This window comes from Quercus suber, unplaced genomic scaffold (assembly GCF_002906115.3).
Source record: "Quercus suber isolate HL8 unplaced genomic scaffold, Cork oak 2.0 scaffold_1126, whole genome shotgun sequence".
In the NCBI taxonomy this organism is placed as follows: domain Eukaryota; kingdom Viridiplantae; phylum Streptophyta; class Magnoliopsida; order Fagales; family Fagaceae; genus Quercus; species Quercus suber.
In genome coordinates, this window is record NW_027070530.1 from 30,617 (window position 1) to 40,537 (window position 9,921).

Here is a 9,921-nt window from a genome sequence, read left to right on the forward strand (position 1 = left end):
TCACACATAATTAGAAATAGCTTATCACTTATATAACATCTACTATTCAAGTTTCTTCACAATGTCAAGCATGTTCTAAATCAAGAGAGAGATATTATAACTCATGTAATCCTCAAAACAGATAAAACAAAACACAAAATAAAATACTTTTGTCTTTTTGAAAAATTTTCAATGTTTTTTTATTTTAAAAAAAAAAAAAAAAACAACCTAAGAAAATAAAACAACCAAAAATAGAAATAACATGTCCACAAACAATTGAAAGAATTAAACAAGGGACAAGTAAAAGCAAGTCTTTTCTCACCCATATAGCACAAGTCTTTGGCTTTGTAGGTGAAAATCCATGAGAAGCAGAATATATTTGGGGGGATTACACCAATTTTATGAGAAAGACTAAAATCCTGCAAATTCCTTTCACAAGCCTCAAAAGATCAACTGAAACAATAGTGTCCTTTTTATTCAAATCATCACATAAAAAATAGTAAGACATTTAAAATTATCCATAATAACAAGGATCAACTCTAAGTATAATAACCTAAATCAAGAGCTAACCTGATTTGATACAACTTGTACGTTTTTTAGACCCTTGTAAACTAGATTATTTAACCTAATTAATCAACCAAGTGAATACTTAGGTTTATTATTCAGATCTAGGTTAAAACAATAAAGTCATATCATGTAAAACAGTGAAAAATAAAGAACAAAATGATATGATCACCCATGCAAACTAAACCGGTAAAAAACTTAGGGAAGATTTAACCTAACTATCCTCAAGGTAAAAAGCAAATCCACTATAGAGAATCAAAGTTTACAATAAGACTTAAACCACTAACATCCTATTGCTACCACATGTAGAATTTACTGACATAATCACGTACAAGCTCCAAATCCACGGACTCCTTCTCTATTAGGCATTTGCAATACAAGCACTCACTCTTGTGACTTTAAGACTCCATTCAAAGGTTTAGCAACACAAACTCTCCTATTTGTGACTCCAAGACCACCCTTGAAGGTTTAGATCATCAGTACCTTTAATGACTAGAGAAGGCAGCAACTTCTATAATATCGGATTTTGAGATTCTTCAAGGAATAACACTGGTAGAAGACATGAGAGAGCTTTTTGGGTACAAAACCATAGATACAAAAGACACACTCTTCTCTCTCTGAAAAGCCTTATAAAAATGTGCATAGAGTTTCCTTTATATACTAGGAGTAGAACACTTAACCCTACACGTCATATAGGCTTAGGTTGAATTGGAATTTCTGCAGAAAATTAAATTTGCACGAGTTTTGACCGATTGAGTCTATTTTTTGATCGATCGACCCTTGCATATTTTTTCCATTAATTTTTGCAATCACTCGATTCCAATTTTACAATTAAACACACTTTGAGCAAGCTTAAAAAATGACCATATGTTTTGATCATGGTTTGCCAACATATTACAAATTGAAGTTTTAATACATTAGTTCCTAAAGTCTTAGAACCTAACAGGATCCACCTATTCTCGTGGGTTATGCCAATCCAGAATTCCAAAAGGTTTTGAGCCAGAGGCACGATCTCTCACATCTTATTAGTTTTCTCCATCTACCAATTTTAAAAATACTTTCAAACTGTAATTGCCATAAAAGGACAAGCTTAAGTTATTGTAATATATTACCTAGAGTATACATTTGGCCCTTAAAGTTTGAGGTATTTATTGTGGTTTTTTATGTTTCAGTGCCTAGTTGGTTCGACTTTTTCAGGCCCAAAAAGTATGTTTGCTGATACAAAACATGATTTCAATGTTTGGTAAAATTTTGCCATCATGCTTTTTGGTCCCCTAAACTTGAAACCCTATGTTTTCGTATGACACCCACTGAGCTGCAATTGCAAAACACAAGAAATAGAATAACTTGACCATTGGTATTTTTTTTTTTATCTCTAAAATACTCTCAGCTTTCTCATGAACTCTCTATTTTACCCCACTCTCTAATCGTAAAATAATACACACATAAAGAATCATACATAGAGAGAAGTGCAACGATTTGGGTTTTGGAATTGGTTTTGGAGGTTACAGAGAGAAATTGGAATTGGTCTTGGGGTTATGGAGAGAGAGAGAGAGAGAGGTTTTGGGGGCTTTTGGGGTTACGGAGAGAAAGAAGAGTTGGTTATGGGTGAAGAAGAAGAGAAGACCTCTAGGTGGAGGAAAATAAAGAAAAAAATATTTGATAGGAACTAGAAAGAAACTAGTTGATGAAAAAAAAAAAAAAAAAAAAAGAGAAGGAAAAAAATAAGGATGTTTGGGTGGGATATGTGTCTCATGTAAGTGAATTTACAAAAATTAAAATTAAAATTATGATTAGACACAACAAATTATCACAAATTTTCACAACAGCTGAAGTGTCAATATTTCATATGTCAAAATAAAAAAATAAAAAATTAGACTAGACTGAACACAACTAAAAACGAAAAATGTTGTGTAAACATTGGGAAATTTATTGTGTTCTTAGACTTTCTAAATTAGTGCTATTTTTCTTTAGAAACCACCAAAAAAATATTTATATTGTGCTATGCCTATGAGGAAGAGAGATTTGAGTCTACTTTACTAACATGTGTGTACGTTTTTAGACCCCTTAAAACACAAGTTGTTTAACCTAGTTATTTAGTCAAGTGATTACTTAGATAAATTATTCAGATCTAGGTTAACACAATCAAATCATATTATGTAAGTAATGCGGAAATATAAAGAACACAAGATATGATAACACAAGAAAATCAAATCAGTAAAAATCTAGGGAGGATTTAACCTAGCTGTTCTCAAAGTAAAACAGATCCACTATGGAAGAATTGAAGTTTGTACAATAAAACTTAGACCACTAACATTCTATTGCTACCTTGAGTAGAAAACTTACTACCACGATCATGTAACAGCTCCGAGTCCACGGACTACTTCTTTCCTTGATCCACTACAACCATAAGTACTCCCACTTGTGACTTTGAGACTCCACTCAAAGGTTTCAGATCTTCTTTAAATTCTTTATGCAGCAACTAAAGCGATCACCAAGTTCTTGACATGAATCTCAATCTTGATAACCCTAAGTGTGTATGAAGGTAAACACCTCTAGATCTCACAAGAGATTCAACACACAACACATCAAATACTTCTAAAATGTAGCTAGGGTTTTTCCTTTTATACTTGGAGTAAAACATAAAACCCTACACATTAAACCGGGCTTGGGCTGAGTTGGAAAATTCTGTGAAAAATTAATCTACACGATGTTCGATCGATCGAGTCTAATTTTCGATCAATCAAGACTTGCAGATTAATTTTCTTACTGTTTTTTATTGTGATTTTTAATAAAAAGGACACTATTGTTTCAGTTGATCTTTTTGAGACTTGTGAAAGGAATTTACAAGATTTCAGTCTTTCTTAGAAGATTTGTGCAATCCCTCAAATACATTCTGCTTCACATGGATTTTCACCTACAAAGCCAAAGATTCATGCTATATGGGTGAGAAATGATTCTCTAAGGTGAGTGTTGTTGGCTTGTCCCTGATTTAATTCTTTCAATTGTTTGTGGACATGTTTTGTCTCTGTTTTTGGTTGTTTTGTTTTTTAGGTTGCTTTTTTTATTTAAAAAAAATCCAAAAACATTGAAAATTTTTAAAAAGACAAATATTTTATTTTGTGTTTAGTTTTATTTTTCTTGAGAATTACATGAATTATGATATCTCTCTCTTGATTTAGAACATGCTTGACATTGTGGAGAAACTTGAATAGTATGTATTGCTCAACTAAGTGCATGATTATTTTGAGATAAATATGATTTTGTTTGAGTATGTACTAGATTGTACATGTACTTAAGGGTTAATTAAGAAATTGGTATTTCTTATTTGTGTACCCTCTATAGTTTAATTAAGCACTATCATGCATATTTTTGCATTGTTCATTTAGCATAATGTATGCTAATAAATAAATAAGGTGTAGCCTTGGAAAAAAAAAAAAAAAAATATATATATATAATAAAAATGGTGTGTACGTTATAAGGCTAAAATAAAATGATAAAAAATTACATGATTGCAAGGTTGTTTTTTAGGAGATGTGGGAGTTATAGAATGTAACTCTTTTGGTGATAGTCACTTTCAAACTTATGTGATGAATAATGTAGAAATTGTGATTGATTACTATTTACTTATCACCTCATATGTATCTCATACTTTTACTAGTTGTACACATTTCACAAGTTATTCTTTGCTAAACATAGTATATGAAATTGAGTGTGAACTTGGTTTGGCCATCCAAGATTATGTTTTCTATGGTGTTTGATGCAAAATATGTTTAAGGGTTGGCAAAATTTGTGTTTTTGATGATTAAAAACCTTGTTTTGAAGTTCTGGGTTGAAAACTCATATTTTTGAAAAACATTTAAACTCATTCTCATGTTCATGAAATTACTTGGTTTGAGTAGTTTCTACATAATCTTCTACAATTTTTCAAAAAATTCAGTTTTTCAAAATTTCGATCGATCGAGTGTGATTTTCAATCAATCGAAAATTTCCAGATTTTTCAAGTCTAGCTTCTACCTGACTCGATTGGTATTCAATCGATGCTCGACCGATCGAAATAGAAAATTTTTCATTTTCTAAGTTTTTGACTATTTTTTTTTTTTTTTTTTGCATCATTTATGTTTAGGATTCACATGCATTGCATTGTTTTTTGTATCCATCTTGCAATTTTGTTGTCATATCTCTCATTATTTTCACAAATAACATGCATACACTTTGCTAAATTGGACACTCAACTTGATTTAAAAATTAATTGATTAATTTTTGAGTCCTTTGTACATTTTAGTATATGCTATTTTTATGTGTAAACTGCAAAAAATATTTTTCTTAAGAGATATAATGAATAGTCAATATGTAAATATTTTCTCTACTTACGCATCTGTTTATAGGTCACATAGTATCAAGTTTGCATTTATTGAAAGAGATAATATTTTTCTTCATGTGTATCCTCAACTTAGTTTTTAAGTTTGGGTTATGTGTCTTTATTTTCCCCACCTCCTAAATTTTCCCTAACACTTGTTCTGTTTTTCCTATTTTTATAGGGGGAGAAATCTGTTTTTAAAACGTATGTTGTTTATATGGGGAATTGTTGCTCTTCATAGGGGGAGTTGCCTCTATTTTCTATAGAGCTTGAATTTTGTGGTTCCTTAGTTCTTTTTTTTTTAATTTTTATCTCATGTTTACTATCAATCTACTCTTTATTTGAGTTGTCTTTGTCAATACGTGACAAAAAGGGGAAGATATAAATGAAATCTAGGGGAATCTTATTTAAAAAGGTTTTTAAAACGTTTTGTTTAGTGGGAGATAAAATTGTTTTTGAAAGGGAGAGAATATGAAAACTTTTTGACGTATCTAACTTAGGGGGAGAGTTAAAATTTACTTTTGTTTTATATTGCCTTTCATATTATGGTTTCTAGTATTTTCCACACATGCGTTTATGTGTTTGTTTAGTGTTTCAAGAATTTATAGATTAATTTAGTTGTAGCTGTTGTCTACTTTTGCAACTGATAGATAGTCGTTAGGTTAAATTGTAATTAGGGCTTCAATATGTAATTGGACTGTTTTTACTTTAAGCATTTTACTTTTTGTAATGTGTTTTGTCACGAATTGCCAAAGGGAGAGTTTGTTAAGTTCTAAGACTTTAGGAACTAATGTATTAGAACTTTAATTTGTAATATGTTGACAAACCATAATCAAAACATATAGTCTAGTTTTAGGCTTGCTCAAAGTGTGTTTAATTGTAAAATTGGAATCAAGTGATTGCAAAAATTAATGGACAAAATCTGCAAGGTTTGATCAATCGAAAAATAGACTCGATTGATCGAAACTCATGCAAATTTAATTTTCTGCAAAAATTCCAATTCAAGCCAAGCCCATATGACGTGTAGGGTTAAGTGTTTTACTCCTAGTATATAAAGGAAAATCTAAGCACGTTTTTATGAGGCTTTTTAGAGAGAGAAGAGTGTGCCTCTTTTGTATCTAGGGTTTTGTACCCAAAAAACTCTCTCATGTCTTCTAACGGTGTTATTCCTTGAAGAATCTCAAGATCCGGTGTTGTAGAAGTTGTTGCCTTCTCTAGTCATTAAAGGTGTTGATGATCTAAACCTTCAAGGGTGGTCTTGGAGTCACAAATAGGAGTGTAGGTGCTTGTGTTCCAAAGAACTAATAGAGAAGTTGTTTGTGGATTTGGAGCTTGCACGTGGTCTTGTCAATAAGTTCTACATGTAGTAGCAATAGGATGTTAGTGGTCTAAGTTTTATTGTAAACTTCGATTCTCTATAATGGATTTGCTTTTTACCTAGGGGATAGTTAGGTTAAATCCTCCCCAGGTTTTTTATCAGTTTGGTTTTCGTGGGTGATCATATCATTGTGCTCTTTATTTTTTGCTACTTTACATGATATGACTTTATTGTTTTAACCTAGATCTTAATAATAAACCTAAGTATTCACTTGGTTAATTAATTAGGTTAAACATTCTAGTTTACAAGTATATAAAAACGAACAGAGCCGTGTTGGTATTTTTTAAAAGACAGTTTAGGTTCTACTAATGTTATCATATCCCTCCTAGGTCAAAGGTTTAAAATAGAATTGCCACTTATTTAATTGAAAAAAAATTAGAAAACCAAAAATTAAAAAATTACGTCTTTATTAATGAATTGAAATTGAATATACATCTATTTTCAAAAAAAAATTATATGGCTTCAGTCCTAGATAAAATCTAAGAAAAACACATGGCTTTGATTCCTAGTTATAATTTAGAAATTGAAAATTACAAGGTAAAGCATAATCTACTAACCCTTTGTCTAAGTTTAGAGGCTAAGTTACAAGATGAGAAGGTGTTTAGCACCAATCTTGCTTGGTGAAACTAGTCTTCTAGACTTTAGTGACCAATGATCATATCACATCATTCAAACAATATATATCATCCAAGAACATGTGATTATAAAGTGAAACAAGCATTCAAGAGCATGATAAAACCCTATACAAGGCATGCAAAGATAGATCAAAATAATTGAAAATGAAAGACATGGTGAATATGTGTGTAATGTGTTATAAACTCTAATCTAAGAGCTTGTGAACATGTTATATTTGAATTAAACCCTAAAACATGAGAAAGCTAAGGACAAGCTTGACCTAGCATGCTAAAAATCAAGAACATGTGAAGAATTTGAAAATAAAACATGCTTGAATCAAAATAACTATGGTATAATTTAAAAATAAATAAATAGAAAGCTTATATGCATGCCTCTTGAGCACTACAAGTAATAAAGTTTCTCTAGAAGAGGATTTGTTAATAAGAAGTTGATAGTTTGAGATCAAGAATACCAAGCTAACCCTTCTAGTGAATTAAAATTGAGAAGACCAAAACACCAAAACAAAAAAGTAGTAGAAAATATGTTTGAGAGATGAGAAAATTCAAAAAAGTAGTAGAAAATATGTTTTTCATAATATTTTTAGGAAGCCAAGCAAACACTTGGAAATTTTTCTTGGAAATTTTCAAAGATACAATCAAACATACACTTAAAAAAAAACATTTTCACCAAAAGACGAAAAGAGCCATTAGAGTTCATAACAAGGAATACACACTAAGAGTTCCTAAAATAAATTGACAATCATCTAATCGAGACGTGAATAAGAATAATAACAATAATAATAATATTTATAAACTATAAGGGCTAGAAGGGACAAATACCTTGCAAAAACAAGGAACTCTCCATTTCACATGAAATGAAGAGAGTTAATTTCATGATTAAGATTTTATTTTCCTGAATCTGATAGTGTTAAAGTACCTATCACGTCATTTAAAATTTTAAATGACATGATATTGGTTTATAACCTTTAAATCTGTAATATTTAATATTAATCATGAAATTGATCAATTTCAAGTGGAGAGAATCGTATATTACAATCTTGCGAATCAACTTTGACCGACTCTGGAACAAGGCTTCTTGTTGGAGGGGTCATACCGTCATACTTCATAGCATACTTGGCAAGAGCTTCCTTATCACCAGCATGTGTTACAGCAACTAAATGGTCAAAATATTTATCTTTACCCCCTCTCAAAGTATCGTGCATCAAACAGCCAAAAGGTTGGAGGTTGCAAATCCTCTTACATAATAGTGGTATGGGTCGATTCCCATTAATTATGCAATACCATGTCACTATATTCTGGGAGTGCTAAATAATTCGATTCTTGTGATAAAGAGGAATCTGATGAATTAATAGTTTAATTCTACATTCCTTAATGTCTGTTCATGAAGGGTGCAAATAAGGACATCATGTAAGTGTGTTATCGGCTACTATATATAACATGATTATTATGCGTTACTTTTCTTGGTATCTACTCTTGATTTGTCTAGTTACTAATTCTAGATTGAATGTGCCGATAGCCGCTGCTTTACTTCTCATTTTTTTACTACTTGGACTTCTGCTCAAAATCTTTTTCTCGACAATCCAACTGAGACAAGATTCACACCAGAACTGTAATCAAAAGGCCAGTCGCTACATAATTAGAATTTGTATAAAAGTCTCTCAAACAAGCCAACAGCTCTTTAATTTCGCAAACAAGCCAACAGCTCCATAATATATCACACAAACTCCGAGCCTACAGCTCTCTTATTTTGCAAAAATTACATCAAACTATGATAGAGTCCATCACGAACCCCAAACTATATATCACAAAAAACACACTTTATTAATTCTTAATTACTACTCTCCACGAGAAAAAGCACCTTTAGCCTTGTTTATTGATGAACTATGCATGGTGCATCATATGGTTGGAGGTGGAGGTCGCTTATGGAATATTGGTGGACTTGGCCGCCTATGGAAGGGCGGAGGTGGCGGTGAAGGCAGATGTGGCCGATTTCGACGTCTTGGCCTCCGACAATTTCGTATTAATGGATTACAGAACCCGCCACCTGAGATAAGAGATAAAGTTATCAGCGTTTGATCATATTGAAGAAATTAACAAGGAAAACATATATAGGCCACAGCAATGGGAACTAAGGTTCAATTTATTGAAAATCTCAAAAAATGAAAGTAGGCGATAGCTAGTTAGTATTTGGTTAGAATTTATCAGAAGCACACTAGTTTTTGGAGGTGAATAAGTGGTTATTTTTAAGGTGATTAAAAACAAGAAAACTCATTTCAATATCAGCACATAGAAAACTAATTTTGAATTACTTTCATTTTAGATCAACTATTTGAAACAAGCTTATATTCAAAATATTTATCAACATAAATGAGCAACTGTGCTAGTCTGTAAAATGTTACTCAATGAAGTGCCTTTTGTATTTTAAAAAAAAAAAAAAAATCAGAAGTCTAGTTTAAAAATATGTGCTGGAATTTAAATTTAAAACAGAACTATCTACTAGAAAGTAGAAATTAGTGCTCTCATTACCAGGTTTTGGTTTTGGTTTTGGTATTGGAAACCTAAAGGTAACACTTGAAGAAGGAATGAAAAAAGTGGAAACCAAGAGAAGGCAAACAATTAGAAAGGCCTTCATTTTGATTTTTGAGAGTTAGGGGTGCTAAGCTTCTCTACCTTGATCTTATTTATAGACAATCCAAGCAGGAGCATGTGTGTGGACTATTAAACTCACTGGAACAAGACAAAGTATCAACTGGGATATAATTGAAAATATTACAGTAATAAAAGGGTAACGCAAAATCAAAAAAGAAGACTTAGAAAAAGTTGACTAGAAGACTTAAAAATTGACAAGGGAAAAGTTTTCTCTAAGTTTGTTTATTTATTTATATTTTCGAAAACAATTGAAAATTCATTGCCTTTACTATTCTTTTTACGTGCTATCATTAGTTCACAAATCTTGACATAAAAGCAGAAAAAAAAAAAATTGAACCTTACTTTAATTGTGGAGA

At 31.3% G+C, this 9,921-nt stretch overlaps 1 long non-coding RNA gene across 1 annotated transcript; it reads right to left on the reverse strand.

Moving 5' to 3' along the window:
- Positions 1–8,524: 8,524 nt before the first annotated feature.
- LOC111994304 (uncharacterized) lies at positions 8,525–9,638 on the reverse strand. The gene is made up of 2 exons (XR_002881064.2): positions 9,443–9,638; positions 8,525–8,960 (listed from the first exon to the last, which is right to left on the reverse strand). It is a non-coding gene; the product is annotated as an uncharacterized LOC111994304 (long non-coding RNA).
- Between the last annotated feature and the right edge of the window lie 283 nt (positions 9,639–9,921).